This window comes from Hyla sarda, chromosome 9 (genome assembly GCF_029499605.1).
Source record: "Hyla sarda isolate aHylSar1 chromosome 9, aHylSar1.hap1, whole genome shotgun sequence".
Classification (NCBI taxonomy): Eukaryota; Metazoa; Chordata; class Amphibia; order Anura; family Hylidae; genus Hyla; species Hyla sarda.
Genome location: NC_079197.1, coordinates 137,281,827 through 137,297,709, shown reverse-complemented (window position 1 = coordinate 137,297,709; position 15,883 = coordinate 137,281,827). Strand labels below are relative to the sequence as shown.

General features: G+C 45.4%; 1 long non-coding RNA gene across 1 annotated transcript in view; it reads left to right on the top strand.

The window, feature by feature from the left end:
- LOC130291160 (uncharacterized) overlaps window positions 1-15,682 on the top strand; it is a 65,315-nt gene extending 49,633 nt beyond the window's left edge. Inside the window, exon 4 of the long non-coding RNA XR_008847809.1 lies at window positions 15,591-15,682. This is a non-coding gene — a long non-coding RNA (uncharacterized LOC130291160). The remainder of the gene's footprint in view (window positions 1-15,590) is intronic.
- Window positions 15,683-15,883: the final 201 nt, after the last annotated feature.

Here is a 15,883-nt window from a genome sequence, read left to right as displayed (position 1 = left end):
CAGGACCTGCGGGTCACGTGATGCCTTCCAAAAACTATGTGGTTTTCTGGTTCAAGGACCTTTGAAGGAAATCAGGTGATCGCCCACCATGCATTGTAACGGTGAGTGACAGCTGACACGGACCAATCCAAAATGGCCCTGCCCATATAAGGGAGCGGTGGCCATTACTCGCTCTCTTTCCTCGTGGGCTGCTGATAGAGGAGGATCTGCGCAGCTGTCATCAGCAGTGACTAGGCCCAAGCCTTGCGGCAACGGCCATCTTACAAAACTGTGAGTTACCTCAATTCCTGTTAAGTCTGCAAGATCACCGGACCTAAACAGACCCCTAAATCTGGACGGATCTCTGCATCAATCCTAATTCTACTAGTCCTTTGGATAAGCTAATGGTCCGCGGCATCTGTCAATCACTGCCGTACTACATAGAGACTGTATTACTGAGACTGTTGCTGTTAATTGGATGTACCGCAAGTACTTCAGTGAAGTTTAATCAAGTTCAAGTTCATCTCTATTGTTGACCTTCATTCATTTAAGCACGCACCTATTGTTTCTGGGAAGGGTGGCGATAGGCCGAAGATTTACCTCAGCGTATTTTTACCCCTCACCTTGGCGTCACGAGTGACAGGGGTTAAATTAACCCCTCATCTACTGAAGCAACACCCCAACTACACTACACCCCAAGGCAGTTACCACATATGCATTTTTTTTTTTTGATGATTTTCAGTGGGTAACATATCAGCCCCAGTTACAGGGACAATACAGCCCTCTTCTCTGCAGAGCTGGGTTGGGTTGGCTGAGACCCAGCAGATCACTACAGATACCCGTCACATGATCACCAGGGTGGGAAGCTGGAAGTCTTATGGCTGTGTTTCCCAAGAGCAGGAGGCAGGGATGGGGATACGATGTTCCTACCTTCTCTGTGTAGATCCCGCCTGTCACTGACTAAGGTTTCTCCTCTCCTGCAGCGATACAGTCTGTGTGCTGCTGCAATCTCTTCAAGGACATTTCTACAGTAAATTGTCGACTGCCCAGACATTTATAGTCAATGTCTGCAAGTGGTTAATCAGCAAAGTACCTGCTCCTGACCAGCTGTAACATTTATTGTGTAAACTGATGGATAAAAGAAAAGCAAATATATTTGAAATGTAAAACAAACTCTGGATTCGACTTCTGACTACACAGCTTTCCATGTCCGGCCTTCGGCTGTTCCTAAATACCCACCTTGGCTCCAGACCTTTGGCTGTTCCTAAATACTCACCTTGGCTCCAGACCTTTGGCTGTTCCTAAATACTCACCTTGGCTCCAGACCTTTGGCTGTTCCTAAATACCCACCTTGGCTCCAGACCTTTGGCTGTTCCTAAATACCCACCTTGGCTCCAGACCTTTGGCTGTTCCTAAATACCCACCTTGGCTCCAGACCTTTGGCTGTTTGTTTAACCAAGTCCCAGGATTCCGCCATTGTTTGTTATTTTTTATTATTTTACTGTGATTTCTACTGTTTTCTCATCGTGTTTTTGTGGTTCCTGACAGAAGGGCCAGGTAATGGCTTTCCCCCTGGAAGCTGTGGTGGGCTGAAGGCAGGGAGGCAGGACATAGACCCATAGAGAGCTGTACAAGAGGGTGGCCTGTAGTGGGGACAGTCTCAGTGAGAACAAATCCAACTGCTTCAACATGTGGGACTTAAAGGAGTCCTCCGGCCCTAAAACATCTTATCCCCTATCCAAAGGATAGGGAATAAGATGCCTGATCACGGGGGTACCGCCGCTGGGGGGGACACAATCTTTCATGCAGCACCTCGCTATCATCAGCCTCCGGAGTGAACATCGCTCTGGGTCTGATGAATCACGATCACGGGGTCGGAGTATCGTGACGTCACAGCTCTGACCCCGTGTGATGTCACAGTCCACCCCCTCAAAGCAAGTCTATGGGAGGGGGTGTGACAGCTGCCATGCCCCCTTCCATAGGCTTGCATTGAGGGGGCGCAGCATGACGTCACATGGGGCGGAGCTGTAACGTCACGATACTCCGACCCCGTGATCGTGATTCATCAGACGCGGAGCGATGTTCACTCCGGAGGCTGATGATAGCGAGGTGCTGCATGAAAGATTGTGTCCCCCCAGCGGTGGGCATCTAATCCCCTATGCTTTGGATAGGGGATAAGATGTCTTAGGGCTGGAGTACCCCTTTAATGAGTGTTACAGGGCAGGTGGTAGACTTTATTATGGGGTGAAGAGAGAGGATTGTAGCCTATGTACATGTAAGCTACTGAAGGCTACTCTTAGCCTGACAGTGGTTAGCTTTGGAAAGTGTGTTAGGACTGTAGTGATAAAGTCAGACTTATAGGAGAAAATGGTGGTCTGCCCAAACTGGGGGAAGGTTGTAGTTAAAGGGGTACTTCACTGGAAAACTTTTTTTTTTTTTTTAAATCGACTGGTGCCAGAAAGTTAAACAGATTTGGAAATGACTTCTATTAAAAAATCTTAATCCTTTCAGTAATTATCAGCTGTTATATGCTCCACAGGACGTTCTTTTCTTTTTGAATTTCTTTTCTGTCTGACCACAGTGCTCTCTGCTGACACCTCTGTCTATGTCAGGAACTGTCCAGGATAGGAGCAAATCCCCATAGAAAACCTCTCCTGCTCTTGACAGTTCCTAAAATGGACAGAGGTGTCAGTAGAGAGCACTGTGGTCAGACAGAAAGTTAATTCAAAAAGAAAAGAACTTCCTGTGGAGCATACAGCAGCTGATAAGGAAGGATTAAGATTTTTTTTAAATAGAAGTAATTTACAGATTTTTTTTTAACTTTCTGGCACCAGTTAAAACCTGCTTTGTAACTGAGGAATAGCCCTGTCCTAGGGGGCTTTTAGATAACCACAGCAAATTCTGGTAGCCCTACAAGACTGTAGAGAGGCCTGGATAGTTATATTTGAAATGTTAAAGGGGTTATCCAGGAAAAAAAACTTTTTTTTATATATCAACTGGCTCCAGAAAGTTAAACAGATTTGTAAATGACTTCTATTAAAAAAATCTTAATCCTTTCAGTACTTTTGAGCTGATGAAGTTGAGTTGTTCTTTTCTATCTAAGTGCTCTCTGATGACACGCGTCTCTGGAACCGCCCAGTTTAGAAGAAAATCCCCATAGCAAACCTCTTCTACTCTATGCAGTTCCCGAGACAAGCAGGGATGTCAGCAGAGAGCACTGTTGCCAGACAGAAAACAACAACTCAACTTCAGCAGCTGATAATTATTGAAAGGATTAAGATTTTTTAATAGAAGTAATTTACAAATCTGTTTAACTTTGTTGAGCCAGTTGAAAAAAAAAAAGTTTTTTTGTTGAATACCCCTTTAACTAGATAGTGGGGCCTGGGGTGTGGTCTGGTTTGGAAAGTCATGAGAGCAAAAGGTTGGACCTCGAGGATAGTGGAAGGGGTAGTGAAGAGGGGTCCCTGAGAATGAAGTCTGGAGAGTGTAGACTGAAAATGAGAGACAGTAACACAATGCCAGGAATGGTCCCTGTGGAGAGAGCAGGTGTCAATATTGTTATTGTTACCCTCCTGTTAATGTTATAATCCCAAAACATTCAAGCAATAGTGCCACCCAGTATAAACGCATCTATGAAGCTTCTGTGCCAAATATGAGAACTGTAACCATAAAGACTGTTGTGCCATGTTACGAATGTATTATGCCATTTGACTATATATTTATACGAAAATAAGTAAGAAAAAAGTGTAGAGCAACCAAGTAGGTTTGCTCAAATTAGAGAATCAATGGGATAGAAAACAAACATTCGGCACCTAAAGGGGTACTCCGCTGCTCAGCGTTTGGAACAAACTGTTCCGAACGCTGGAGCCGGCGCCGGGAGCTCATGAGGTCATAGCTCCACCCCTCATGACGACACGACCTGCCCCCTCAACGCAAGTCTATGGGAGGGGGCGTGACATTCGTCACGCCCCCTCCCATAGACTTGCATTGAGGGGGTGGGGCGTGACATCATCAGGGGTGTGGCTATGACGTCACAAGCTCCCGGTGCCGGCTCCAGCGTTCGGAACAGTTTGTTCCAAATGCTGAGAAGCGGAGTACCCCTTTAACCACTTATGGAAGATGACTTTTTCTTTATTCTTAATTGCGGTGCAAATTGTAGAATGTTTGGCCAGCCGGTCATACAATACACCGAGCTTCAGCCAATGATGGCCGATTCTGCATCACAGATCCCGTTTTCAGCAGTCTGTCGTTGGCCACTGCAAACTATCATTATTGGCCTTTTTTGGGCCGACTTCTATCTTATGTGTGTGGGCAACTTTACTCTCCACAGTCACATGATTTCTCATCTTGCTTCCAGTACGCACAATCACGGAAGCGGTCACCGCTCATCCTTTAGTATGTATCTGCTTGTGCCTGACTGCTTATCACCACCCCTGGACTGTGCTCCCCTCGCTGTTCATTTCCTTCCATCCTTCACCTCCTAAAATAGTTCCTTAGCAAATGTGCTCAAAGCTGATAAGGAAAAATAAAAATGTATTTTAAATGTAAATCCAGAGCGGGTAATTGGGATGTGCGGAGCGCCAATGCTTCCGGGAGCATAATTCCCATATAAATGTGCTAATTGATAGGTTAACTTACAGGCATTTTAAGGCTCCGAATCAAACATTAACACGGATAGTGAGCACCGGGCAATATGCTGGCTCAGTATCTGGAACACCTGGACATAATAGCACATTATTACCATGTACGTGTCCTCAACTCATGTAAACACAGACACGTAAGGGATCCTTCCTCTATAAATAGCACTCGGTACATCTCCCGTATCAGCCCAGCAGGCATCTGTCATATTATTGTCAGCTAGTTTGAAAACAACCCCCGGTATCCAGGGCCAGAAAACGCTCCGCCAACCACTCATCACATGGAGAAGTAGATGATGCTTTCCAGCATTACGAGTGTTAATTGCTCTCCAGTGCGTGATAAAGCCAAATGTAGGATGCTGAAGCTATGTACGACATAACCAGCATTATAAATAATGGGAAGGCCTGAACAGCTCTTGGAGAGAGCTTGCCAACAATTGTAAATGAGATAAGGTGCCCATATGCATGTACGTTGGTTGACTGTTTCATGGGCTTGTGGGTGTCTGGACTATCCATGATTCAATATAGGGATATGTCGGCACTTCCGTGAAATCTGCGGTGGTGCATGAGGTAGGGTAAACCCAGAGGTAGAAGAAAGAAGATACCCAGCACTCACCAGTAATGCACAGTGAAGATTTATCATGCCATAGTGTAGTACAAGGACGTGTTTCGGCGTGGGAGCCTTCCTCTGCTGTCTACCTAATCGGCAGACAGCCGAGGAAGGCTCCCACGTCGAAGCGCATCCTTGTACTACACTATGGCATAATAAATCTTCACTGTGCATCACTGGTGAGTGCTGGGTATCATCTTTCTTCTACCTGTGGACTATCCCTGATGGCAGATGTTGGGGAAAAGAAGGATTGGGAATATTGGATTTCTTTGTTAGCGGTAGAGATAAACCACATCACGTGGTAATTCTACTTTCCCCATTAACAACATATTCACCTGAGCCTGAATGTGTATAGGGGAGTCAGGAGACTTATTTGGCCAAAAGCAATCTAAGGTGTTTGGACTTTACTAGAGACGTGAAATGAAGGAAGGTCTACACAATGGTTTGGCCTAGTCTTGGAGAATAGTAAATAGTTATATTGCAGAACCGAACTCAATAAAAGTGGACTGCAGTGGACTTTGTCACCCACTACATTAGAGACAATTGTGCTTCACCAGTGAGATCTCTTTAAAGGGGTACTCCCGTGAGAAAAAATAATTTTTGTCAACTGGTGCCAGAAAGTTAAACATATTTGTAAATTAGATATGGTAGACACGAAATCCAGCTCACCGTGCAGTTGCTTCCTTGCCAGGACTGTGCTATGGCAGGCACACAAAGCAGAATAGCAATAAAAAGGAAAGTCCAGCAAAGGAATATTGTGCCAAAAAGAGGGTTCTTCCTTATTGTATAAGAAGCCAGCATACAGGAACACACATGGACAATGTGACGCATGTCAGGTGTCGTAGTGCACCCTTAGTCATACGACTAAGGGTGCACTACGACACCTGAGACGCGTCACTTTGTCCATGTGTGTTCCTGTATGCTGACTTTTTATACAATAAAGAAGAACCCTCTTTTTGGCACAATATTCCTTTGCTGGACTTTCCTTTTTATTGCTATTTGTAAATTACTTCTATTTAGAAATCTTTATCATTCCAGTACTTATGAGCTGCTGTATGCTACAGAGGAAGTTGTATAGTTCTTATCAGTCTGACCACAGTGCTCTCTGCTGACACCTCTGTCCATGTCAGGAACTGTCCAGAGCAAGAGCAAATCCCCATAGCAAACCTTTCCTGCTCTGGACAGTTCCTGACATGGACAGAGGTGTCAGCAGAGAGCACTGTGGTCAGACAGAAAAGAAATTCAAAAAGAAAAGAATTTCTTCTGTAGTATACAGCAGCTGATAAGTACTGGAAGGGTTAATATTTTTAAATAGAAGTAATTTACAAATGTGTTTAACTTTCTGGAACCAGTTGATTAAAAACATTTTTTTTTTCGGAGTACCCCTTTAAATCTTTCCTTTGGTGTGAACACCAGAATAGGGTAATCAGGAAATGTTGATAGATGAGATAGTAAATGTTTCTGACATAGAAGTTATATCCCATAGATACTTAGACCTTGTCTGACCATTAGCTGGTTACACAATGTAAGGCGTCTTACTGACGCCATATACTTCTTGGTTTCTCTTGTGGGGCCGTTGCAGCGTAGTTGAGATATTATTACCAGGTTCTCTGCAGATAACCACTGATTTCTGGGGATTCTAGCAGCAGGACACTTCATGATCCTATTATATTCAGGGGAACCCTTAAACAAAAAGAGACAAGTTGATAAATGCTGAAACCTCTTTGAATACTGCGTTACATAAGGTTATCCTCAGCTAATGCATTATTGATATCATCACTTTACAAAATATGGTCTGTAAAAAAAGGGAGATGATGAGCGGTCTACTTCTGACATCTTCATTAGTCCCAAGATCCTAATTCTCAGCTACAAAGATGTAATGTAGTGGAGTGTTAGGACATATTAAGATATACAAGATTTAGTGAGAAGGAAAAAAGGAAAAGCTGCACCTGCCATCCGAAACGTCTTCCAGACTGATTTTATAGCTGCTGTATTGCAGAAATAAAGCTTCAAGATGCTTGAAATAAAGCTTCAAGGTGCTTATAAACATAGCAGTTTTTGCTGAGCAGCTCCAAGCTATGTACCATAACTGCAATTATACCAGGGCCGGACTGACCATCGGGTAAACCGAGCATTTGCCTGGTGGGCCGGCCCGTCCAGTTGGCCGTCTTTCTCAGCGCAATGTTTAACTTTTTTTTTGGTCTGTGTCTCCGGCCACCCTGCCCTGGTTCTCCGGCCGCTCTGCCCCCCTTCTCCAGGCCGTGCACACTTCCCCCTTCCTCAGGCCGCACTTTCCCCCTTCCTTCGGCCGCACTTTCCCCCATCCTCCGGCCACACTTTACCCCATCCTCCGGCCACACTTTCCCCCATCCTCCGGCCACACTTTACCCCATCCTCCGGCCGCACTTTCCTTCTTCCCCAGCCGCACTTTCGCCCCCTTCCCACAACGCTTCCCTAATGGCAGATGAAGGGGCTGCCCCGCACAGGTGCACACGTATGCACGTCTGCTTCCCCCCCCCCCTGAGATGGCCATGCCAACAACAACTACCATAAGGCCCTCTGCATGAGGAAGAAGTGGAGGCACCTTAGCGTGCTCTGGAGGTCAGGAGAGTGTGCGGAATAAGAGTAAGGTGACTGAGAGGGGAAGGGGGGGGGGTTCTTTTATGATTCTTTTTTCCTTTGTTCTGGTACACGGGACACAGCCCACTCTCTGCAGTCTGTGCTCTTCTGCCAGCAAATATACTCAAAACTACTACAGCACCTAGCATCCAACCTGGTAGCTGAAATTACAAATGTTTTCAATTTTTTATGTATTATGTGTTATGTATGTATGTGTTATGCATGATGTGTGTGTATGTATGTATGTTGTGTGTATGCAGGTTAGATGTGTGTGTTTGTATAATAGATGTGTGTATGATAGATTTATGTGTGTGTATGTATGATAGATGAGTGTATGATGTGTGTGTATATATAATAGATTTAGGTATGACAGATGTGTATACAATAGATGTGTGTACATATGTATGATAGATGTGTATATCATACACACATCTATCAAACTTACAAACATCTATCATCATACATACACCGGTCATATACAAATCTATTATACTCAGGGGTCTGGGGAAAGGTGACAGAGGAGCCTGGAGAGGATTGGGGAGTGTAACAGAGGAGCTGGGTATGTTCACACGACGGAATGTCCATGTGGAATTCTGCAGGAGTATTCCGCACGGACATTCCGCTGCAGCAGAGTCTGATTGCTCTCAATGGGATTCTGCTGCACTGTGCACACTGTGGAACCTACTCGGCCGAGGTTTCCAATTCTGGCATCTACTAAAAGAATAGACATGTCTATTTTTTTGCGGATTTTGCTTGGAAATGCATAGCCATCTACAGGTGCATATCTGAGCAATCCTAGTGCCTGCCAGATTATTCAAATGTGCAGAATGTCCACATGTGTTTTCTGTGCTGACACTCTGCACAAATTACTCCATGTGAATATGGCCTCAGGAGTGTGTGGGGGGGGGGGGGCAGAGGGCTCTTGAGGAGGATGATGGAGGAGTCTGGAGGAGTAGGGAAGAGAGGTGTCTGGAAGAGGTGGAGAAAGGGGTCTAGAGGAGAGGATCAAGGAGGACAGAGAGGTCTTGAGGAGGAGGATGGAAGAAGACAGAGGGGTCTGGAGAAGGAGGATGGAGGGGGACAGAGGAGCCTGTAGGAGGAGGAAGATGGAGGGGGACAGAGGGGTCTGGAGGAGGAGGATCAAGGAACACAGAGGGGTCTCCTGACTGTCCCATCAGAGCTGTAGTCACTTATTAGTTCTGCAGTGATGATGGGTGACGCTGTACCTTAATCTGTGGCTCTTCAGCTGTTGCAAAACTACAACTCCCATAATGCCTTATGCTCTTCAGACATGATGGGAATTCTAGCTTTGCAACAGCTGTAGAGTCACTTGAAATAAGCATTTGGTCTCCCACAAAACAATGGGCTGCTTATTCTAAAATGCCCAAGCCCATTTTTGGTTCCAGTCCGGCCCTGAGCTATACCTTGTATTTCCCCAGTTTAGCATCAGAGAACAAAAACATAATAAACAGATCAGTAAGACACAAAACCAGAATCTATGAAATTTTTCCCTGAGAAAGGAAGCTGAAGATGTCCCAGAGGAGCAGGCAAAAGATTCCTCATTGTAGGCGCTCTCAACCGCAGTAGAAGTCTTGATGTGGAGGCAAAATGGAGGTGCGAATAACCGAAACGGACAGGTAAGTAAATAAACCTTGTTTTATTTACTTACCTCTCCGTTTTGGTTATTCGCTGCTGAGACGCACCTCTATCTTGCCTCCACATCAAGACTTCTACTGCGGTTGAGAGCGCCTACAATGAGGAATCTTTTGCCTGCTCCTCTGGGACATCTTCAGGTGGAATGGGTGTGACATAAGCGAAGATCAGTGTTTTGCTCTGGGGCATAGCCCATGGGCCACGCTTCTCAAACACTCAGACACAACAAAACAACTTTTTTATTGGCACAAATATACCAAATTGTTAAGACCCTCCTATCGACAACTTCTGGCAGCTGAAATGTCTTTCAGTCTTTTAACAGCGTGCCTAGGTTAGAGATTTAAAGGGGTTGCCCAGTTTAGAAAACCCATTGACCCATTGAATTGAATGGACTCTGTGTAATGTTTAGTTTTCCCTGACAGTTTTCCCAGCAGAAGGACCATTCTAACAAGTACGGATTGTCCAAAGCAGAGAACCTCTTTTAAAGCTTTATGTGGTGAGGGTGTGATGAGGGAAGATGTTATTGCCCTACGGGCAGATGACATTAACCCCATGTATTTGTGACGCCAGGGCGTGGTTAACCTCTGCACGACCCGAGGTATGGCCGCTGAATCCTGGGCCAGGTGCGGGGCAAATAATGACTCTGATGCCAATTTACGGAACAACGGCAGCTTTACTGAGGCAGACAGATGGAATAGACTTTACAGCTCAGTTAAGCCCAAGGAGAAGACCAGTGACTTAGGAGACTTGTGGACTCGCTGGGACTTGTAGTAGACTTGGCTGAATTATGCAGACCCACGCTGAATTTAGACAGATTTGACTGACTCTACTAGGACTGACTAGACTTCACCCCTTGTGTAGCTTACCAGGCTTTGATGTTCACCTGTGGGGCACTTGGTGATGGAAGCGTGGCTGTGGGACTAGGCTTTGGGTCTCTTCAGGACACCGGACACTCTCAGGTCTTGACTGTTCTGTTCCACAGACTCATCTCAACTCACTGAACTAACTACTCCCTTAGTTTATATAGGAGGTCCTATAGGTCACCCCACAAGTCACCTGGTCACTGACATCTTCCCTGGTTACATAGGCAACAATATTTAAAGACATACATGCCTCAAAAGATTAACCATCACATCACATAAGAAAATGTTGCATATTTAACACTTGACAGTTCATAAGAGGGATGTGGGTCCAGGGGACACTGCAATAGAGTCCGCCAGACAGGACAGCAATGGTACAGAGGTGCAACTCCTGTACTGGGCCACCACATTTATATAATAGGAACAGAGCTCTCTACCTGCTTATAGATAAAGCCCCAGAAAAGATGTGATATTGCTGTGTGGGCTGTGAACATAGTACATGCAGCAGATACACATAATATGAGGAAGAAATAGTGGTCATCATCCACTAACAAATATCAAATGTGCATGGACAACTTTAGTAGCGCCATCTCTGGGAAAGCAGCTACTAGAAACAAAAACAGCTCTCACCCTCGTGCCTATAGTTTTGTCTGGCACAATTGCAAATACTGTATAAAATGGTGCTGGTTCTCAAGCACTGTGGATATGTGTAGAGGAAATGGGGGAGGGGATGATAAAAGATTTAGCCTAAAATACCCAAAAGCACACTTATGCAGAGTTATAAAAATACATTTACATCGTTCAGCAGACGCGTTTCGGGTTGTCTTAACCCTTCCTCAGTGATGTATAGCCTATACATCACTGAGGAAGGGTTAAGACAACCCGAAACGCGTCAGATGAAAGATCATACAAGTCATTATTACTAGAAAAACTTTAAACTGGACAACTGTACTGAAGCTTGCCAGCTTCCATCGCTTAATAGACATCGCATCAAGACCGCATCATTGGAGCGCGGTCCCCCACAAGGACTCATAGGATTCTATGCAGAAGACAACGCTGGTCTACACGGCTTGTCTGTCCACAAGCAGACTTCGCCGTACAAGGCTGCGAACATCTACACCCTCCTGGTGGTCATCGTGAGGTCGGGTGAGTGGACCAGTTTACTATTTTTGCCAACCGCCGTGTCGCGCCACATAACTTTACAGGACGAACGTCCCTCAATGGGCGCAGCATATAGAGGCTCCAGCGCTTCTATATTTTCATTCATTTGCCGACCGCCGTGTTGCACTACATAACTTTCACAAGACAAACATCTCCCAGTGGGTGCAGGATTCAGGGGCTCCAACGCTTCTTGTTTTTCATCTTTGCCGACCATTGTGCCACGCCACAGGACAAACGTCCCTCAGTGGGCGCGGTATCCAGAGGCTCCAGTGCTTCTGCGTATACTTTGAACATTCCTACAGCTGTCTATCAACTATTAATCTTTATGACTATGATCGCATATGTTTACATATGATTATGTTTTGCTCTTGATTACTCATTTAACCCTTTTTTAACCACACCAGAGTGGATAGCCGGAATCCACTTCTGGATATATTAAATGTTTAAAAAAAAAAATTCAAATAAATGTAATTTTACAACTCTGCATAAGTGTGCTTTTGGTTATTTTAGGCTAAATCTTTTATCATCCCCTCCCCCATTTCCTCTGCACATACGGTTCCCCTATTCAGAGTCCTTGAGAACCAGCTCCATTTTATTCGTTATTTTAAGCATTTTTGCACATTTGGTTGTAACCATTAGGGGTCTACATTGCACTGGAATTCTCGGAGAAACCACAGATTGAGTACTCCCAAAAAACGTTGTAAACAATTGCAAATAGAGTGGTCCCTCAACATACGATGGTAATCCGTTCCAAATGGACAATCGTTTGTTGAAACCATCGTATGTTGAGGGATCCGTGCAATGTAAAGTATAGGACAGTGGTCTCCAACCTGTGGACCTCCAGATGTTGCAAAACTACAACTCCCAGCATGCCCGGACAGCCAACGGCTGTCCGGGCATGCTGGGAGTTGTAGTTTTGCAACATTTGGAGGTCTGCAAATTGAAGACCACTAGAATAGGAGGTTATACTCACGTGTCCCCGCTGCTCCGGACCGTCACCGCTCGTCACCGCTGCCCTGGATGTCGCCCTCCATCGCTGTCGCCGCGTCCCCGGGGTGTCCCCGATGCTCCGGGGAGGTCTCTGCTGCCCAGGATCCTCGCTCTCTGTCGCCGCCATCATGTCGCTACGCACGCCGCTCCTATTGGATGACGGGATGGCGTTCGCACGCGACGTGATGACGACGATGGAGAGCGCCGACTATGCAGGGGATCCTGAAGAGGATGCGCCGGAGCCCCGAGGACAGGTAAGTGATCGTCAGCAGAATGATCAGATCATTATTAGGCATCTCCGTAATGTCGACCTGCTGAAGGCCCGTCACATCTTTCTGACCTTGAAAAGATCAGCAATAAATCTGGAATGCCATCTCGGAGGAATCGGCTAACACATCTTGGCCACATTTCTATGCCAAGTGTATGGAGAATGGAGGCATTCATTGCGTTGTCTGATCCTCAGTACAAGAACATGGCTGCTACCATTAATTCTCCAGCTTAAAGGAACGGTATTAGTCGAGCCTTATGGTCTCTGTCAAACATATTTGCTAGTTTCAGCCCATTTATGATAAAAAGGATGATTGAAGCTCCAGACATAAAACACTGAATCTACTTCAGTTGGATGGGATGGAAATCTTCCGGACTTTGTCTCATCTAGAGGTGTTGGACATGAGATGCTGTTCTCCTATAATGCTCTTTTGGCAGATGAAATGGCTCCTAGAATATAATCTTCAAAGGCGGCTGTGTGAGATCAATCAATTCCTCTTTTCCGATTGAATCTACTGAGTGAATTGAAGAAACTATATTTAGATCCAAGAAGAGGGATTGAGCGGTAGACGTTAGGTTTGATAAGGGGGTAACGGATAAGTCTGGCAATAATCATGTTACTAAAATGTGACCGATCTGCCTGATAACTCGGAGGATCCTACCCTCTTTATAGAAGTAGAGAAGAACATATTTCTATGATGAGATGGATTTATCAAAATACAGTGGTCCCTCAACATACGATGGTAATCCGTAGAGATGAGCGAACTTACAGTAAATTCGATTCGTCACGAACTTCTCGGCTCGGCAGTTGATGACTTTTCCTGCATAAATTAGTTCAGCTTTCAGGTGCTCCGGTGGCTGGAAAAGGTGGATACAGTCCTAGGAGAGAGTCTCCAGCCACCGGAGCACCTGAAAGCTGAACTAATTTATGCAGGAAAAGTCATCAACTGCCGAGCGGAGAAGTTCGTGACGAATCGAATATACTGTAAGTTCGCTCATCTCTAGTAAGCCGTTCCAAATGGACCATCGTTTGTTGAAACCATTGTATGTTGAGGCATCCGTGCAATGTAAAGTATAGGACAGTGGTCTCCAACCTGCCGACCTCCAGATGTTGCAAAACTACAACTCCCAGCATGCCCGGACAGCCAACGGCTGAGTTGTAGTTTTGCAACATCTGGAGGTCCGCAGATTGAAGACCACTGGTATTGGAGGTTATACTCACGTGTCCCCGCCGCTCCGGACCCGTCACCGCTCGTCCCCGCTGCCCTGGATGTCGCCTTCCATCGCTGTCGCCGTGTCCCCAGGGTGTCCCCGACGCTCCGGCAAGACCTCTGCTTCCCCGGCATCCTCGCTCTCCGTCGCCGCCATCACGTCGCTACGCACGCCGCTCCTATCGGATGACGGGACGCCGTTGTGCAGCGACGTGATGACGACGATGGAGAGCGCCGACGATGCAGGGGATCCCAAAGAGGACACGCCGGAGCCCCGAGGACAGGTAAGTGATCGTCAGCGGACCACACGGGGAACCGTAAACGGCTATCCGGTGGCAGCTGAAGCAGTCTGCGCTGCCGGATAGCCGTTTATGCGATGACTCCGACATACAAAAGCATCGTATGTTGATGCTGCCTTCAACATGCGATGGCCTCTGAGAGTGATCGTATGCTGAAATGATGGTATGTCGGGGCCATTGTAGGTCGGGAGGTCACTGTATGTGAAAATGACTACGGGGAGCATAGCTATGGAGAGGGAGTATTGGCACCTGGCCCTAAGTTGCGCCAAAGGCTTCTCTGTCACATAAGAAGACTTTAGTATTAATAATAGCATACAGTAGGTGGGGGGCAGATTTTTTGCACTGCAGCTCAGGAGCTTCAAGTTACACATCTGGATGATGTTTAATAAATGGTGGTAAGGATAATGGGGCACAATATAGTCCAGGACAATATCTGAAAGAAGCCCCGTAATGTCACCATAATATCATTTGGATGTGACATTTACTATCATTCTGTAGACATTCAGGGAAGCATCATTAAAAATATTGGACTATTATATTCTTAGCTAATATAGTCAGTGTTGGAGTTACCTGTAGACACATTTCACATGTGGTCAGCATTGATGGAAGGGTGGATACCTAGGGTGACTGCAATGGACCCGGCCTCCCATCATTCTGGAGGTCTCCATTTTTCCAGAATAGCAGGGGTAGGGGGTTATTAAAGGGGTTCCCCAGTGGAAAACCATTTTTTTTAATCAGCTGGTGCCAGAAAGTTAAACAGGTTTGTTAATTACTTCTATTTAAAAAAAATGAACCCTTCCAGTACTTATCAGCTGCTTTATGCTCCAGAGGAAGTTCTTTTCTTTTTGAATTTCCTTTTTGTCTGACCACAGTGCTCTCTGCTGACACCTCTGTCCATTTTGGGAACTGTCCAAAGTAGGCACAAATCCCCATAGCAAACCTCTCCTGACACGGACAGAGTTGTCAGCAGTGAGCACTGTGGTCAGACAGAAAAGAAATTAGAAAAGAACTTCCTGTGGAGCATACAGCAGCTGGTAAGTACTGGAAGGATAACATTTTTTAAATAGGAGTAATTTACAAATCTGTTTAACTTTCTGGCAGCAGTTGGTTAAAAAAAAAAGGTTGATTTAAGCAAAAACCAGTAAATGACTTCAGAACACCACTTTGTAACCCCACCGGAAGTCGCAGTTGTGAAAAAAATGTGCGATATATAAAATATATATGTCTTTATTACATTTTTTTAAACCACTTTTTTCCCTGTAAATGTACTAACCCATTTTTGTTTGTCTTTCTTCTCATTTCAGATCCGTGTATGCAGAGGACTTCTTCGGATTTGGTGGACTACGATGACCCACGTTTTTTGTTTGCTTAATATTAATAAAATAGTTAGCAAGGGCTTCTGTGGGAGTGTTTTTTTTTTTTTAAATAAAAGTTTTATAGACGTGTTGTGTTTTTAAAAATTTTTTATTTACTTTACAGGCTTAGTAGTGGAAGCCGGTCTTATAGACAGTATCTATCACTAAGCCGGGGCTTAGCGATAGTCACAAAAACCTCCGATTATTACCCAGGTACCCACCGCCACAGGGGTGCTGGGAAG